The sequence below is a fragment of the Sturnira hondurensis genome, unplaced genomic scaffold, assembly GCF_014824575.4.
Source record: "Sturnira hondurensis isolate 20B ecotype Veracruz unplaced genomic scaffold, ASM1482457v3 Scaffold0007865, whole genome shotgun sequence".
In the NCBI taxonomy this organism is placed as follows: Eukaryota; Metazoa; Chordata; class Mammalia; order Chiroptera; family Phyllostomidae; genus Sturnira; species Sturnira hondurensis.
The window spans coordinates 5,969,521-5,988,612 of record NW_028080496.1 but is presented as its reverse complement, the minus strand read 5'-3'; the positions used below and the strand labels follow the sequence as shown (position 1 = coordinate 5,988,612).

General features: G+C 41.4%; 1 protein-coding gene across 3 annotated transcripts in view; it reads left to right on the top strand.

Moving 5' to 3' along the window:
* The first annotated feature begins 333 nt into the window (after positions 1 to 333).
* AKAP13 (A-kinase anchoring protein 13) overlaps positions 334 to 19,092 on the top strand; it is a 226,398-nt gene continuing 207,639 nt past the window's right edge. For all 3 annotated transcript variants that reach the window (XM_037053671.1, XM_037053672.1, XM_037053670.1), the window contains exon 1: positions 334 to 561. The gene's annotated coding sequence lies outside the window, so the exon portion shown is untranslated. The remainder of the gene's footprint in view (positions 562 to 19,092) is intronic.

Here is a 19,092-nt window from a genome sequence, read left to right as displayed (position 1 = left end):
GCAGGTAAGTACCAGCACACAGAGGAACGGCTGTTTCCGGAGGGCGGGGACGAGAGGGTGGGTGGGCATTTTCCCGGGCAGCCCCAGCCTACCACCCCATTTCGATCACTTTGCTATCACTTTGCAGCCGCACAGCAGCAGCGAGTAACCTCAGCTTTCCTTAGCAACCTGTGCGCACCGCCCAAGTGCCTCTCTATTGGTCTCGTGGAGCTTGACGGGCAGCTCTGCTGTGCAATCCCAGCTCTAAACCCTTGGCTCCGCGCTTACTCACGGGAGGGCTTGTCGGCGTTACTGCCCTCCCCTGGTAGCCCGCCCATCCCAGAGTGGCTGATGGCGCATGCGCGGGCGGACTCGGGTTGTGTGCAGGGGAAGCGCGGAGCCTGAGCGGCAGCTGCGGGCAAGCTCCAGGGCTCCGTGGAGACCGCGGTTCTTGCTCCTTGTCTCCGCCGCTGCAGTCTCAAGCCGTCGACGCAAGAGGATCGGCCGCCTATTGTCTTTCTCTGCGGCGAAGGTGCGGAGCCGCTCCGAATCGGCCCGTGGGGGATCCCCGGGCGCCGCACGGTGAGAGTGCAACTTAGTTGGCGGAGTTGGGGGAAGTTTTGTGATTTGAGGAGGGGTCGGGCGGGGAGCGCCGGCCCTTCCTCTGCGACCGCTGCTCGGGGCGGGGGAGGGGAAAGGGGACCTCGGGGGCGGGGAGGGGGCGCTCGAGCAGGCGGGCTGGGATGAATGGGCGGTGGCGGAGCGCCTCCGCCCCACCCCCCGGGCTCTGCAGCCCCCTCCTCCCGCCGCGTCCCACCTCCCGCATTGTCTGCTTCGCCGCCACCACGCGCGGTGCGGGGCCAGCAGCCTAACTTCGGGGACGTTTCACACATCCTTCCAGACCTGGACCCCTAGCCCTGCGTTTCCTCCGGCGCCTCCGCAGAGGTCAGGGAGCGTCGGCTGCTCCGTAGGTCCTTCTCGTTCGACCCAGTCCGCTTAAAAGTGCTAGGGACGAGAGAGAGCAGCTCTCTGGGGCGGACGGTAAACACGCCCTGCCGCTCCCGCCTTCGGGGGGCGCTTTCGGAGCCGGATCCGGGGGGCGCGGCCGGGGATCCTTGCGGGTCGGAGACAGGCGGCGGGAGTGATACCCGTGCAACGGGCTCCACTGTATACCGACTTAAATGGCAACCTTATTTTGAGACCAACCAAAACTTTTATTTTTTATCAGTATGGTTTACGGACACTTTGTCAAAGTCAGCGGGTATGTGAAGAGCTTAAAAACAATGCGGGGAAAACCATCAAAATGTTTTTTCATCAGAAGAAACAATATATTTAATTTTTTTTTATTTTTGGAAATAATTCTTGGAGCAAAATGGTTCCATCGCATTTACCTTACTGTGAACTTAGGATTCACAGTACAAGTTGGATTGTATTTCATTCTCAGCTTTTGCATTCAGTGAAATTATTTTGAGAGCTTATTGCCCCAGGCATATAAAACTAAAAGAAAAAGCAATGTGCCCTTAAAAAAATTTCCCCTGTCCCTTTATTTTCAGAAGAAGCAACTTACTCTGTTTTTCTAAAGCATTGGGTTGCCCAGATCAGGACACTGCTGTTTTTGAAAGATTTTCTTTTCGAGTTGGTAAAGAAGTTAGGATCAGCTGAGATAAATTACTGTTAACAGTTCTTGTAGTTCTTCCTGGTCTCTTTGGGATTTGCAGGCCTTGTTGTTAAGTTTTGAGTGCGTGATTCTGCTGAATTTGGTTTATGTAGCTTATCATGTGAGAATAATTATGTTTGAATACTCCAACTGGAACTGGCTTATATGTTGATCAAATTGGTAGTGGAACAAAATGGCCAGGATTGTTAGTATCAGTTGTTACATCTCTCTGCTGTCTACTAATTTAAAAAGAAATTTGAGAGAGAGAGAGAGAGAGAGTGAGTGTGTATGTATGTGTCGCTTTGCTTTGATTTATTTCTCATGTTAAATGAGTAATGTAGAGAAGTGTTCTGGGTTTTTCTGATTGGTTGGTCTCATTTTGCTTTTAAAAAGCCAACTTTCTTCACCTGACAAAGCCAAAGGAAAATTATGTCCTTATGTCATAAACATTGTACCTTCTTCTTTAATGCTTATATCAAGTCTAATGCATATATCAACAAATAATAAACATTGTACTTTTGGACTAGAACAACAAGGTCATTTGTAGGAGTCACAATCCTTGCTTTTAAGGCTTTCCTGTTTGGTTGTGTGCACCTTGTGCAGGGGCATTGTGGGGCATGAGATTGACAGGATTGGAAGGAGCTGTCAGGGAAGGACAAAATGTAAACATGCACTGTTACAACAGAATGTGACAAATAGGCCAGTTGCTTTCCTTCTCTCAACTGTGATAGAATGCTGTACATACTTTTGTTTTAGGGTTTCTCACACTTCATTTATTTGCCTAACTAATGGTAACTAAATACGTAGTAGAAGTGAACTCCTCCTTTAGTCTGATTCCACGAGGCTTGTGATGGGCCTCACTATTTAACTCTGTACCCTCTGTGCCAGGAAGGAATCTCAACCTAGTGCCAGGTGCTCAGTATGTGTTTGGATTGGGTGAAGTGCTTTGTGCTCATTAGTGGTAGTGCACATAGAACCACTAACTCTGGGGACTTGTCCAAGGTGACAGTTCACTTGCAGATCTTTGATGGAATTTACTTAAAAGGTTTCTTTCTAACTTTTCTTTTTACTCTGTTAATTCTGAAAGAGCTAGGAGGTTTATATAGTGCACTACGGATTTCAAAAAGTGGTTCTGATTTAGAAATGTTGTCCCCGTCTTTTGATGAAGTGATTAAGACTGCTGAACACCTTTATTCACACTCTGTGTATTCCTCACAGATTTTCTTTGAAGGTAGGTAAATTTGAGTTCAAATCCCCAGGCTTCCACTGAGTAGTGTAGCCTTTAGCAGGTCATTGAACTTCTCAGAGCCTGGCTTTTCTGTCATGGAAGGTGTAGTAGCTACTTTACTGTGATTTTAGGAATAAATGGAATTGTGTGCCTAACATTAAGTAGGTGTCTGTTACCTGGTCGCTGTAATAATTTTGATAATAATTTTGATTCATTTTATATGACTTAAAATGCATTTTTGAAAGTCTGATGCTTTGAGCGTAGGAGTTTAGCTATTTAACAAATAGGGAATCCTGAGAATTGAGTCTTAATTAAATGCAGTTTTTTTAAGGTGTTACTTGGACTCAGTGTTAATAGATTCAACTTTTGCTTTCTCAGTCATTTGTTAGTTTTTGAGTGGGACTTGCAGAGTGGTTTGGTTGGGTAGAACTCCGTGCATTTATAGTGTTTAGGAAATGGAATGTTTTCAACATTTGTAATAGGATATCTCAGTTATTTAGACAGTGCCAGCTCTCCTTCTTTATTTTACCTTAGTCTTGAAAAGTAATAGATATGGACTATGACTGCATTTCTCAAACTTGCTTAAGATAGAACTGGAGTGAGGGGTAAATAGTGTCGTTAGTACAGTACAGAGATATGAACAAATCACTCACTTCCCCTTCAAGGTAACATTTTTCGAAGGTGCCACCTTTTACGGAAGGAAGCAGTGATTTGAATGAGTCACACCAGCTCAGTTGAGAATATTCAGAAAACCAAATGGAAGCTATACATTCTAGGAATACTAACCTGCAGTGGACATTTTTTGTGTATTGAATCTCATATTTTCATTAGTTTTCCTTTAAGATTTTATTTACTTATTTATTTTTAGAAAGAGGGGAAGGGAAGGAGAAAAAGAGGGAGAGAAACATCAGTGTGTGGTTGCCTCTCACACACTCCCACTAGGGACCTGGCCCGCAACCCAGGCTTGTGCCCTGACTGGGAGTCGAACCAGCGACCCTTTGGTTCGCAGCCTGTACTCAATCCACTGAGCTACATCAACCAGGGCCCATTAGTTTTCTTATAAAATAAGGATTTTATGTTTTACTCTGTATCTTATAAATAGGGATTTTTAAAAAATATAAGGTTATCTATTAGTTTTATAAAATAAGGATTTTAACTATGAAAGATTATAATAAGCCTTTTAAAATTATATTTGATCACACTCACAGATTGAGGGGGAAAACATTCTTGATTAAGCCAGATGAACAGACTTGGATTTTTGATAATCCCCTTTTTGAAAGTTAACATTCACAGGCACTTGAGCAGACTTGGTTATTACTGGTCGGGACAGGCATCCATTCGGAGGCCACACTCCTTAGTCACTCGCTGTCAGGCTGTCTCAATGCTGTGAATGGAGAGACGAGGGTTTTCATTCCTGTGTCCTCTCATTTATGGTCTCGGAGTCCAGATCGATTGGGACATAATAAGTAGAAGATGATGGGGAAGGTGGGTGTCAGTGTGTTCGTGTGACGTGGGTATGGGGTGGTGGTGAAGGAAAGGGTGTGAGGGGTTCACGATTTATTCCACTCTGTACGCTCTTCTGTTAGAAATCAGCCCTTTTCAGTTTCGACTTGGGATCCCATCATATGCCCCTATTTGTCAGTAGCCTCTGACCGTCCCCACCCCCCAATGGCCAGTTATTCCTGAACAGTTAGGAGTTAAAGTATGTCACGCTGTAGTTAACTTGTCTTTTAGACAACTAAGGATGTCATGTTAGGGAAGAACACCCAGAGGTTGTGTGAAGAATTCCACAGGACCCAGGTGATTCGTGATGGTGATGGCTACTGAAGGCACACGATGCAGAGCCACGTACCTGACTTCAGATCCAGACTTTATTGGCCCTGTGTCCTTGAACAAACCACTTCCTCTGCCTCAGACTTAACTATCCTTAGTTATAAAATAAAGTGAATTTAATATTAATCTTGTCTGCTATGTGCTGCTGTTGCGAAAAACACATGGGCTAAATCACTATACAAATACTATGTTGTTTTGCAATTTTATTGGTTGGACACTGGTTTGGATAAAATTCAAGTCCTAGTCTAAAAGGGAAAAACATCCAGCTAACTTTATTGGGCTTTCTTTATAAAATTAAAATATTATATAGTTTTTATTGCCATCCTTCTTGCTTGGATAAATTGATACTTTTTACTTTTGGTGCTTCTCATATTTCCTTTTACAACATATTTTGTCATGAAATGTTTTTTAGAAACTGTAGGGAAGTTTTAGTTCACAGTGCTTGCTGATACACCCAAGACACTGTGAAATCTCAGGAACTGACATTGGACACCAGGGCTTGAAGTCAGGTGAAAACCACAATAAACAGCGAAGCATGTCAGAATATTTCAGAAGAGTATGAAAAAAGATAGTGTAGTTGTGATTCTATTAAAATTTCAGTTTCCTGATTGTTCATTGCTGGCATATAGAAATAAGATTGAGTTTTGGATGCCAACGTTGTATCTTACAGCCTTGCTAAACTCACTTTTACAACAGTTCTAAAAGCCTTTTCATAGATTCTTTGGGATTTTCTACAGAGATAATAATAATGTCTTTGACAGATCCAGGCAGTTTGGTTTCTTCCTTTGCAGTCTGTATGCCTTTTCTTTCTTTCTTTTTTTCCCCTTGTTTTATTGAACTGGCTGGGCGCCTCCTTATGATATTGAATAGGAGTTTTGAGGGAGGACAGCTTTTCCTGATTAAGGGAAAAACATTCAGTGTTCCACCAATAATATGATGTTATTTATAGTTTGTTTGCTTGTATTTGTAGATGTCCTGTATTAATTTGAGGAAGTCTGTTCTATTTCTAGTTTGTTGAGAGTTTTCATCATGAATGGTTATTCAGTGTTGCCATGGTTTTTCTGCATCTATTGAGATGATTGTATGTTTTTTTCTTTTTACTCTGTTGATACGGTGAATTACACTAAGTTTTGGATGCTGAAGTAGCCTTCCTTTCTTGTGATAATCCTCAGTTGGCCATGATATAGTCTTTATATATTGTTGGATTTAATTTGCTATTGAATCTTTTTTATTTCTTCCATTCATGTCCTATTTAGGTTCATTTAAAAAATTGATCATATGTATAATACTCATCATGTTTGTTAAAGTCCTTGTCTGTTAATAATAGAAAATTATTTCTATTTTCATGGATGATTTTTCTCATTATGGGTCATGTTTTCTTTCTTCTTTGCATGTCTGATGCTTTCTCATTGGATTATGGAAATGATGACTTTTAAGCTCATTGTGGGATTTTGAATTCTTTTAAAGCAGGGTTTCTCAACTTTTTTAAAAATATATTTTATTTATTTATTTTTTGAGAGAAGGAAAGGGAAGAAGAAAGAGTGGGAGAGAAACATCAATGTATGGTTGCCTCTCATGTGTCCCCTACTGGGGACCTGGCCTGCCACCCTGGCATGTGCCCTGACTGGGAATTGAACCGGCTACCCTTTGATGCGAAGGCCCACGCTCAATCCACTGAGCTACCCCAGCCAGGGCAGGGTTTCTCATCGTTGGTCTTACTGACGTATTGGGCTGGATTACTCTGTGGTGGGGCGCTGTCCTGTGCACTATAGGATGTTTAGCAACATCCCTCTGTGCAGTCAGTGCCGGTAGTACCACTCACAGTTGTGACCACCCGAAATGACTCCAGATAATGCTAGATGTCCTGGGGGAGAGAGAGGGGGAGAAGGATCATCCCTGCTGTGAATGAGAACCACTGCTTTAAAGAGTATTGGGTTTTGTATTGACCCATTATTCACTTGATACTTCTGAGGCCTATTTAAAAAATGTCTTTTTAACCGCATATGGCTGTTTATTTCATACAGGGTCTGAGGCTTAGTGTTAAACTTTTCCAGATTGGCCTAGAGCAGCTTGTAGTCTAAGCTTGTTTCACCCCATTACTAAGGGCATGAAAGCCTCCTTCATTTTATCGAAGGACTGGATGTTCTCTGGTCTGACTGGTCAGAATATGAATGTCCCCCAGCCCCACGGGAGTTCTGAGATTGTTTAGCTTACAGTTCTTGGGTCATTCTTTGCCTGCCCTCAGAGATTTTTTACAGTATGCGTGCATGGCTTCCTAGTCACTGACTCAAGGAGGCCTCTGTGCTGATTTCTGGAGCTCCTTCACGCAGCTCTCTACTTTCTGGTACCCTGCAGTTTTTAGATTCCTCTGCCTTCCCGAACCCTTCTGTCTGATTCTCCATTCCACTAGACTGCCCTGTGCGCATGGGGTCCTCATTGTACAGAGGTCTCCTGTGTGCCTCCAGGCTGAGAAAGCTGGTGCCATCTTGGGGCTCATGTCATCTGTTCCCCTCTATTAGGGATTGCAGTCCTGTTCTGCTGGTTGCCCAGTGTCTTCAAGATGTTGCCTCATATATTTTATTCATTTTCCTAGTTGTTGCAGGGAGGGGTGTGGCAGGATAAATCTGGGTTCAGTTACTTCATCGTGGTTGGAAACTGAAGTCCCAATAAAGCGTACTTTACTGCTGGTGCTGAAAGTCTTGTTACAGGATTCATTAAATCTTTGGGAGATAAACATCAAAGTAACATTTGTTAAATGTCTGCTGTCTGTAGCTCAGCCCTTATTCTCTGGGGATTGCCAAAAAAGTAGATATCTTCCAGTTGAAGAGGTACTCACACAGTACATACACATGATTAATCAAAGATATGAAATGGTCTGAATGGTGAACAGAAAGATCAGTGTGGTCTAATATTTTCATAGAGAAATGAAATTTTTTAACATTTTTGTTTCTTAGCATACATGTAAAATTCCATTTTAAGGCACAAAATGTCATTGAGCAGAGTATTGGCTTTTTCAGATGCATGTGGTGACATTTTGCTCTGTGGCTTTGGACAGGTTCACTGCCTCTGCAGTTCAGTTTTCTCTTTTGTAAAATGGGCATATGGCATTTGTTAGATGTAGGATTGCGCGCTACTTCAGTCCACATATATTTGGGTGCCCTCTGTGCATTGGGTGCTGTCCTAGATGGTGGGGGTTCAGTGACAAATGAGAGGTCGTTGCCCTCAAAGAACTGCCATTCCTGCCAGGGCAGCAGAAAATAAACGAGTGAACAAAGAGTCTCGGTGATGTCTGGTGGTGATAATTTTAGGAAGACTATGAAGAATATTGGCAGGAATTGAAAGGGGGGGCGGTCAGACAAGGTGTTTCAGAGGAGATAGAATTAAGCAGAAATCTGAAGGAAGTGGAGGGGCAAGCCACCTGAAGACCCCTTGATGTTCTGAGAAGGAACATCAAGTCCCAAGGGCTTCAGGAGGGAGTATGAGCAGGGAGGCTGGTGTGGCTGGGATGCGGTGAGAAAGAAGAACTGAAGGAGATAATGTAGTGTGTGTAGGCAGAAGCCAGTCCAACAGGCTGTTCAGTATGACGGGAAGAACTGAAGGGTTTGAGCAAGGAGTAATTTAGATGCTGAAAGTTTCAATGGGAACGTAGAGAGCAGGAGTGGAAACAGGGAGACAAGTCCAGGGTATTTGCAGTGCTAGCCCAGTCTGGAGAAGATGGTGGAGTGGTAGGGAAATACTTTGTTACCTTTTAAACCTCTTTGGATATTTTGTGCACAGTGTCCGGGCTCAGACTAATACCCAGAAACTCTGGATGTGACCTTGCAGTTTGAGAGTTATGTAGGAAAAAAAAATGAGGCAACAAGTGGAGAAGTAGAGTTCTCGCTGTGTATTTGGTCACATGAGGCCTTTGGGGCCCAACTGAGGTTCTCTCTCTGTTTGGGGATTAAGGATGTATATGGGTCAGTGGACAGGAATGACCTAAGCTTTTGCCTGGGCCCTCCTGCCAAAATGGGGCTGTGTGTATGCTGAGAGCATAGGATGGTGTGTATTTAAAAGACTTTCACAGTCCTGACAGACCTTTTGAGACAGGCTCTTTCCTGAAAGGTATTTTCCAAACAGTGGAGTCACTAAACGGGAAGAAGAAACTCTTGCTGGGTGCCCACCTGCATATTGCATGTTCATTTACATTATCTTAATTCCTTACAGTAACTCTATAAAAGTAATATCCTCCCATTTTTGATGAGAAAACTGGGGCTCAGAGATTTTAGTTTGCTTCTCTCAGGTCAGGTAACTGTAATTTTCATCCCAGACTTTGTGACTATCAACATACTCTAGTTTTATTGTATATGCCTTAAGTCACATTTCCCCCCACTGATATAATTCTATCCGAAACAGCCAGTTTAAAATTCCAACTTTTTATTGTTTTAAATAGAAAATCATTGTGGTTTGCCCTTAAAGTTTTCCTAGAATTCTTAAAACATCTGCAGGCCTTTTGTGTTTGTCCCTTGAAAGTAGCAGGAACTTGCCAGTGTAGAATTGTATTTCCCCATGCAGGAGGAGCTTTGTGGATCAACATTAATAATTAACATTTGCACACTCTTTCACATCTTCAAAGTGTTTTTGCAAACAGTTAATTAGTTCATGTTTAACCTATTTTGGGAGTTGAAAAACCAGTTTCTTAGGTTCATTTTAGCAGTCCTGAAGTGTTAGGGGGATAAGGAGTGAGAAAAATGCAGGTACGCACCAGGCAACATCAAGTATCTTTTTTCAGTCTCCAGCTGTGTGCCCAATCTAGCTTATTATACCCAGCCTTTTTGAGGGGGCGGGGTGTGTACATTTGCTTCAGGAAAAGGGGATGGAATTGTGTGGACTGAAAGATAGACAGCTGGGTTCAGGGTAACTGGGGAAAGACCTGGGTGATTCAGTGAACTGTAATGCAGCTTTTTTCCTGTGGCCCCGTGGATGTGAATTGTCCTTTATTAATTCCTGTGTGGGTTTCGAGGGTCAGGAAGTGATTGGCGCGGACTTTTGGCAAATGAACAGGGTTGTTACACATGCCGATTTCTGGGAAAACATTCTTTTCTTTTTCACTCCTGGTTTAGGAGACAATAACGGTAACTGAATCCTGCGCTGGTTTCCTCACTACCACTTGTCACCTGAGGCCATCTCCTCTCTCCCCTGCACCCCCAGTGAAATGGCTTTTACTTGGCAAGGTTGCACAGTTGGACGAGGATTGGGAAGGAGACACTGGTCCCAGTTCAGCTGTGTGACCTTGAGCAGGTTACTGCTTCTCCTCTGCCCTTGAATTCTTTTGTTCTGTGAAATGATGTGTTAATGACTTACTTTGCATTTTGTCCCAGAAGCGTGGCTGTAGGAGGATAGAAAATCTGATCTTGAACATGAAATGGGACAGAGGAAGTTCTCACGTGAGTGAAGATTCCTTAAAGTCCCATTGACTTCTTCCTTCCTGCTTTGGAATAATGGATTTATTTTCTTACTATGGTTGCCAACCACATTACTATACTTTAAACATCTTTCTTTTTCTAACACAGAGAACCATGTAATAAATACTGAGTCTGGGTGACTTCCTGAGGCAGGACATGCAGGTTCCTTTTTATCACTGCGTGTAGCCCTGCCATTCAGAGGAACCTGCTCGTGAATCTCGGTCTGACTGACCTTGCCAGAGAAATCTTAGTAAGTGATGGCGGAAGGGAGAAGAATTCTCAGAGCTTGGCATGTATATTTAATTAAATCTTTATCATGAATGGGGATCTGCTCTTTTAATGGGTCCAGCTAGCAATGGCTCTGAACTTTTCCCTTTATTGAGTCTTTCTTCCCCCCCCTTTCCTTCACTTTCTGAAAATCTGAAAACTTAAAAGTGTGATGAGATGGCTTTTGAACCTTTTTGTAACATTAAACACACCCAGGATTCAGCTTTTAATCCTTTTCTATCAAGATTTGTGGTAACTTGAAGGGTTGTTTTACAGCTGACCTCGAATAATGCTATATGTGAACTATGAATAATGGATCATGACTTACTGAAATGTTTAAAGCCACCCTTTGTACTAAAGGTTGTCTGTAGGGAATATTTATTTACTTTTGAAAAAGAAAACTTTTTTTTTGTCTGGGTAAATTATGCCTATAAATTAGACACAATAGAAGTTTTCTTTTGAAAACACCTAGTTGTTTATGGCAGTTATAAGCTACAGAAATAAATGGATTTTTAAAAGAGATTTTATTTATTTATTTTTTAAAAAGATTTTATTCATTTATCTTTAGAGGGAAAGGGAAGAAGAGAGGGAGAGAAATATCAGTGTATGGTTGCCTCTCATGGGTCCCCCTCTGGGAACTGGCCTGCAACCCAGGCATGTGCCCTGACTGAGAATTGAACCTGGATCCCTTAGTTCACAGGCCCGCGCTCAGTCCCCTGAGCTACACCAGCCAGGGCAAGAAATGGACTTTTAAATTGAATTTATTGTGGTTACATTGGTTAATAAAATTATATAGATTTAAGGGGTACATTCTGTAAAGCGTCATCTCTACATTGTATTGTGTGTTCACCACCCCAGGCCATGTCTCCCTCCGTCACCATTTATGCCCCCTGTCCTGTCTCTTGCCCCTCCCCTACCTCCTATTTCCCTCTGGAATCACCCTAGTGGCCATACTCTTGTCTGTCTACCTATGAGGGTTTTGTTTTGCTTTTGCTTAATCCCCTTTAAATGGATTCTGTAAAGATATTATGCCGGCAACGAGCATGAAAGATCGTTTTTCCTATGTAAGTTAGGTGTTTTGGGTCGTACTGTTCTTGGTCGCCTCGTTAATTTTTCTGTATTGTCTTTTCCACACTGTCATTTCCTCCCTTCCACCTAACTCAGTGGGATTCCTTTGTCACCTTGCTCAGTGACTAGGTGGGGATAAGGTATACTGTATGTCTGTATTTTCTCCTGGAGCAGCGATTGCCAACTGGTGCGCTGCAAGAATGTTTAAAATATGCAATACCTGACTGTTTAGTCAGGGGCACTGACCTCTTTTCCCTTAGAGTGTCAAATAAAAATGACAACAGCCAACACGATCCATCTGGTGTGAAGGAATCAAAATTATACCTATTTTTTTTGGTCAGATTGGCAAAAAATACAGTTTTTGGTGTGCCACAGAATTTTAGTTAATGAGTTTGTGTGCCATGCCATGAAAAAGGTTGAAAAAGCTGTTCTACGTTATAAATTCCCGGAGGGCAGATTTTTATCTGCTTTTGTGGCTGTGTTCCCAGTGCCTGGCGTTGTGTGTAGTAGGTTAGTTGCTACTCGGGAAATACTTGGATTGATGTGTGGCAGAATGAATTTGTGACAAAACTACGTCTAATTAATAGTAAACACATATTATTAGACTTAATAAAGTCAATACTATTGAGAATAAACAGACTTTAGGTTTTTTTCTCCTAGAATCAGTTGCAGTTTGGGTCTGGTGAGTGAAATCATCCCTTCTGGGGAAGAGATTCCCATGTTAAATGAAAGTGTTGACCAAGTCTGGTGGTGAAATCTCTCTGTAGCTTTTGCTGGTTTTTGTGCTTGTTAATGTAGGTGTCTGTCACTTTACATGTTAACCTGTTTAGCAGCTTCATCCCTGATGTATGGGTGATTAATGTCAGAATGTAGGTGTGGCTTATCTAATTAAAAAAAATGGTTTATAATTTAAAACTTAAAATAGAACAGTAGAATTGATCTTTATATATCTATTACCCAAATTGTAGAAAATCAGTAAGATTTTGCCATTCTCTGCAAGTTACTTTTTAAAAATGTAGTTTTATTGAGATGTAATCCAAAGATGATAAATTTACCTGTTTCACTTTTTTAATTCCCACTTGAACTGCCGTGACTGGGGATCGAACCCACAATCTTGGCATACTAGAGACAAAGCTCCAACTAACTGAGCTATCCGGCTAGGGCTGTTCCTACTTCACTTTACTATATTTACTCTGCTTGCCTTGAAAGTCACTACCAACTATTATCTTCTCAGTAGTGAATTTAACATGGGATTTTTACTCCAGTGTAAAATACTGTAAACCAGGAAATATCTGTAAATCATGGCCTGGTACATCTCCAGGGTACAAATCAGACAACTGTAACTCAGAGCAAATGAGTGCTGAGTAGTCCTTTTTTCTTTCAACAGAATCATTACAGGAATAGGGCCATAAACCTCATATTAAGCACTTTTATATGAAATTTGAGGTTTCTGTCAAATCAGACATGGAAAATTAAACAGAGCTGCACAAATTACTGATCTCTGCAGTTTTTGAGTTCTCCTGTAAGTTTAGGCTTTTTCTTTTTTGCAGATGACTTTTTCTCTTAAATGTTAGTACAAGAATGTNTTGAAAGTCACTACCAACTATTATCTTCTCAGTAGTGAATTTAACATGGGATTTTTACTCCAGTGTAAAATACTGTAAACCAGGAAATATCTGTAAATCATGGCCTGGTACGTCTCCAGGGTACAAATCAGACAACTGTAACTCAGAGCAAATGAGTGCTGAGTAGTCCTTTTTTCTTTCAACAGAATCATTACAGGAATAGGGCCATAAACCTCATATTAAGCACTTTTATATGAAATTTGAGGTTTCTGTCAAATCAGACATGGAAAATTAAACAGAGCTGCACAAATTACTGATCTCTGCAGTTTTTGAGTTCTCCTGTAAGTTTAGGCTTTTTCTTTTTTGCAGATGACTTTTTCTCTTAAATGTTAGTTAGTACAAGAATGTTATGATTTATAAAACGTTATGTTTGGGTTCATGTCAGTAGATTTTTTTCACCTTCCCTCCTCCCCTCCCCCATAGAATTTAGTGATTTCTTTTTTCCCACTGAAGATCTGTTTTTCTTCTTCAAATGCATTCCCATTTATTTTGACTTTGGTGAAGAAAATACCTTCAGGTAATTGGATACCTTTATAAATTTTGTATGTCCTTAATTCATTCCGCAATGTATGTAAAAAATGTTGCTTCCTAATTCAGACCATCATCTTAAAAGCCTTCATGGGAAGCCCCAAGAACAATCGACCCATTGTTTTTCATGGTCCCACTTGTGTATATTAGGTCCTAAGCTCATGGATTCTCTGAAATACCACACTTTTTTTCACCCTCTCTGTGGTAAAGCACTGTTTTGGCTGCTTTGCCAAAAGTGCCTGTGGCAGTCTGAAGAGTAGCACTTTAATAGTGAGCTCACCGGGACGTGTGCCCGTTAAGTGGAGAGTTTTCTGTTCTGAGTCCAAACAAAAGTAATGGTTCATCCGAGTGATACCTCAGGACCCAAAGACTAAAGGAAATTCAGAGGGATTGTTATGTCTGTTCTCTCCCTTCAGCTCTGATCTGTTGCCTGTTGAAATCTACAGGGACAAGTTCACGGATACAAAAGCTCTCATTCACTGGGGACCTCAGTCAGACTGTGCACCTTCTATTGATCACTTTTCACCTCGGCAAGGTGTTTTTATGATTTTGCCAGAAGAGGAAATTGAGGTGCAAGGAGCTGAATTAAATGTAGGTGTACTTCATCCAGCTAACATGTAGTGAAGGCCTGCTGTGTGTCTTGCACACTGGTGGGTGTGGGTGTCAGGGATCCAGGGATGGACACAAGTAAGACAATGGTCACTGCCATTGTGTGACCACTGAGGTCACACAATGAAGCCCTGAGGATTTCGATTTTGATGAATAGAATGGTGACCATAATAATAGGAATAATTGCTATCAAATGACTGACTGCTTTCTGTGTGCCAAGCTTAGTACATGTGTGCTCTCTAGGCACCTATTTCGTTTAATCCCCACGAGACTCCTTGGGGGGTGGGGGTCTGTGGTCATCCACACCTGACGAATGAGGAGACTGGGACCCGTGGGGCTAGCGAAGTTACTCAGGGTCCCACAGTATGTGGCAGGACTGTGGTTTGAACATGGGTCTAATTCTAGGGCCCAAGCTCGCTCGCTCTCTCTTTTTCTTAACATTCATCAAGAACATTTCTAGCAACAGCTGAAATAAATCACTGTGTAAAGGGACATCCATTGTGAGTTGTTTGGCAGAACTTCATGTAACTTTGAGTTTGCCAGTAGATTTATTTATTTTTATGGTTAACTTTCTACTGTATGATCTCTTATTCTAGAAGTCATCGCGTAGTTTTCATGAAAGATATTTTTTTGGTCATACTTTTATTAGCAGTAATGTATAGTGAGTCCCTCTAGAAATTCAGTAATTACTCATATACCCCCCAAAAAGTTCACATAAGACTAAATGACACTACCTAAACTTTTGGGGGTACAATTTTGGATTTTTATTTTCATATTTGAACATTTTAGAGGGGTATGTGTGTGTGTATGTATGCCATATTCTATATAATTTTGAGTATGAGATTATAAAACATTTCACGACTATCCCTTTATATACTAGCAAGTAACCTACGTAATTATTTTAATAGCTATGTCGTATTTCATTTTATGGTTTTGGAATCACCTTCAGTTCACTACTTTTCCTTTTTTTGAATATTAGGTTGTATTTCTTTCCCTCCCACCCTACATCTCTCTTTCCCGTTTTTCTTTCTGTTGTAATGAATCTTTCTGTTGTAATGAATATTGCTGTGAACAACTGTGCACATAATCTTTTTTTCCCAGTTTACGTCTTTCTCACAGAAATGGAATTGCTACGGCAAAGACTGTGCATTTCAGCAGCTTTTAATAGATACTGTCGAGTTGCTACAAAAAGCTTACATCCTTTAGTCTCCCGCTGGTGGAATATGAGTGCCTGTTTACTATTTCTCCATACTTTTAAGAAGTTTTTAAAAGTTGAGCATTTTAAAAGGAAGTTTTAAATGCCATACTGGAATTACTGGTAGAGTTGATGGAGTACTGCCATTAATTATAAATGAAAGAATTTGGTATTTCTAAAAGAATATGAAGAAACTCATGAAGTGAAGTCACTACTCTTTTTAAAAAAATATTTTATTGATTGATTTTTTTTTTTAGACAGAGGGGAGGGGAGGGAGAAGGAGAGGGAAAGAAACATCAGTTTGTGAGAAATACATCAATCTGTTGCTTCTTGAATGCTGCCAACTGGGACCCTGGCCTATAACCCAGGCATGTGCCTGACTGGGAATCGAACTGGCAGCCTTTCGATTCACAGGCTGGGACTCAATCCACTGAGCCACATAAGCCAGGGCCGAAGTCACTACTCTTAATCTACTAAGAGTAGATTCTAAGATCCGTTCTTAATGTTAAAAGGCACATGGAGGAAACTTGCAAATAGAATCACTGATGTGTGTGTGTGATCTGCTCCTTGTCAGTCCACATTCACTCCAGAGTGAAGTGTTTGAGGTGAGATTTATAGCAAGAGGGTTTCCTTCTGCACAGACTGCTCCATGAAAGACGATCTGTGGCCATTCTCTTCACATCCAGCTGCATATGAGAAACTTTAAAAATTAATGTCACATTTAATTTAGTTATGAACATGCATAATCCATATATGTTCCCCAGATCCCAGTCATGTGTTGACATTAGGGTTTACATAATCAAGAGACTAAGCCAATTAACCATTGGACTGAACTCTTGACTTACAAATATGAATACAGCCAAACATTTTTCTGTGAGCCTGGGATGAGGTGGTTGGTATCAACTGTGGTAGCAATGATTTTCAGTTGGGTTGTGTTTGTCAAGGCTGCCTGTACTGTAGGTGGGGAGAGTCAGTTGCACAGCAAATTGTAAGTCAGACAGGTGGTGTTACACGGTAGTGTCCCCGTTCTGCTGGGTGTTGTTAAGAGTATTATCTTGCAGATCTTGAGCTTGTTCCTGGTTAGAGAAAGAGCTGGTTTAGCACATGAATTGTATCACTAGAAGTAGAAGAGATGATGTATGGTGACTATAATAATGTTGTCCTGGACCAGGTAGGTGGTTATTCAATTGCAAGAGGACTTTGCGATCCTATTGGAATGTCCCAGTTTTTTACACAGTGTACCTGATTCTTGGGCTATTCAGGTTTCATTGATTTGTCTGGGCACATTAACTGTGGTAAGGTAGGAACCCTCTATGGGTGGATGTTTGAGGACATCCTCTCTGAATGGCCCAAAGGACCTCTGTTTTGGAAATCAGGAGAGCTCTTTTTTGGGCGGGGGCGTTGTCAGGGGAGCTCTTTTATTTAGTTTTTTTCTGTTATAGCTGCACTATTTGGACTTGAACTCTTCTCACTCTTTCTTCCCTCTGGTAACTTGAGCTATGATCTATTTGCCAAAGAAGCTAGTCATTTTTATCCCAACATTTTCTTGAGAAACTGCCCTTTTAAAGATACAGAAAACGTAGTAATAACATTTTTAGCAAGTCAGGCAAGAAGTAGGATTTTGGCATCTAACATTTCAGAGAATTTTTCTCTTCGGTTATCATTACTTTCTCTTTCCTGTCTTATGGATCTGGGCATAAGCATAATAGGCTTGGTATATTGGTGTTAGGAGTTCAACGTTTCCCTGCAGTTGTTCTGGGACACATTTCACAAGACTAATGGGGAGCAAAGTAGTAAGAGAATGAATAATGTGAGAGTAATAAGAATAATAAGCAAGTAAGGATGCCAGATTGAATTGGAGAGTTTGACTCACTGACTATGTTAAAGAGATAAGGGTAAGTTCTGATGAAAAGCATTTTGTCGCCTAGGACAGAGTTGATTGTTGGTGGTCAGACATGGGGGTTAGGATTCAGTCCGTTTGGGTTCTAGACTTAGTTTGATGCTAATGACCTTGGGCAAGTAAGTCACTTAGACCTCCTCCACCCCCAAATTCTGCCATTAAAAGTAAAGTGCATCCCCTTTTGTTTATTTGTTTTGCTTAGTGCCCCCCAGAGGTATTCTCAAGCCCCACGGTTCATTAGAATGACATTAGGGTGCAAAATGGGGTTTGAGAGGGCCTGAGGAAGAAACCAACTTCCCCCACAGAGAAGCTCCACTTTTTTTCTGTTTTACTTTTGTGAGTTTCCTGTAATTTTCTTTGAAGAAAGTCCCATGGCCAGAAATCAGTTTGGAAACATCTAGACTGAAACATCTTGAAATTGCCTTTTGATGCTAAGGTTTGGTGTTAATGAATATCCACCCGTGGTCTGTTTCCGGTATAATTCTCTCAGGGTTAGGGAAGTACTGACTCAGTTGCAAAGTAACTGTGCAGCACAATGGGTAATTGTGGTGGTTGGCTCCATGGGTGTGTCCTGATGTCGACTGCCTATGAGCTGTTTCTCAACTAAACTATTAGAAATAAAAGCACTTTTTATTTCTTCTAATATAAAGGTAAAAAAGATTATTCTTTGCTTATCAAAACATTTATACCACCTGCCACTTTTTTGGAGCATCTGCCTTGGAGTGTTTTAGGTACATTGTTGCACTTATTCTGGGATGGTCTTGTGAGTGAGCTGGAGTTAACTGTGTGGTAGGCAAGGAAATAGAGGCTTTATAGCGATTTCTTGTTTTTGCCCCCAGTCTGTTCTAGGTTCATCTCGTCATGCAGAAAACATCACCTGCGTACTGTGTGCCAGCAATCTTCATTTTTTTAAAGTAAAAAATTAATTTTGGTGAAATACACATAATGAAATTTACCAGCCATCTGAACCATTTTTAAGTGGACAGGTCAGTGGTGTTAAGCACATTCATATTGTCATGCAACTATCACAGTCATCCATCTTCAGAACTGAAACTCTGTACCCATTAAACAACATCTACCCCTGGCCCCCAGCCCCTGAAAACCACCTTTCTATGAGTACTTTATGTCTCTAAGAATCTGGCTCTTCTAGGTACCTTATGTAAGTGCAATCATGCAGTGTTTCATGAGTGGCTTATTTCACTTAATATAATGTCTTCAAGGTTCATCAGTGCGTCAGAGTATCCTTCTCTGTTAAGATGAATAGTATTTCACTGTATGTATGCATGGTCTGTCCAGAAGGTATATACCCATATAGTATGAAAAACAGAGACATTTATTGAAGAAGATATAAGATACAGGAAACATTGTACATAGGACAGTGATGCCTCAGTCCCCTTCAAAGTAGGCACCTTGGGACCTCACACAGTTCTCCTAATTACCATCAGCTGCCCCATCATATTTTCCAGAATTTCATTGATGGTCTGAAATCTCTTCCCCTCCAAAGGTGATTTTAGTTTTGGGAAAAGCCAGAAGTTGCAGGGTGCCATATCTGGGCTGTAGTGGGGCTGAGTCACTGGGTGACTTGACGTTTCACCAAAAAACTCTGCAGCAGACGTGATGCATGAGTGGGCCGTGATAAAGCTGCCAATCACCAGTTGCCCATAGCTGCAGCCTTCTGAATCACTCAAATAGTTTCTGCAGAGAAATGTTCAAGCTTAACACAAAATTTGATGCAAATTCATTGCTCTACTCAGTCATT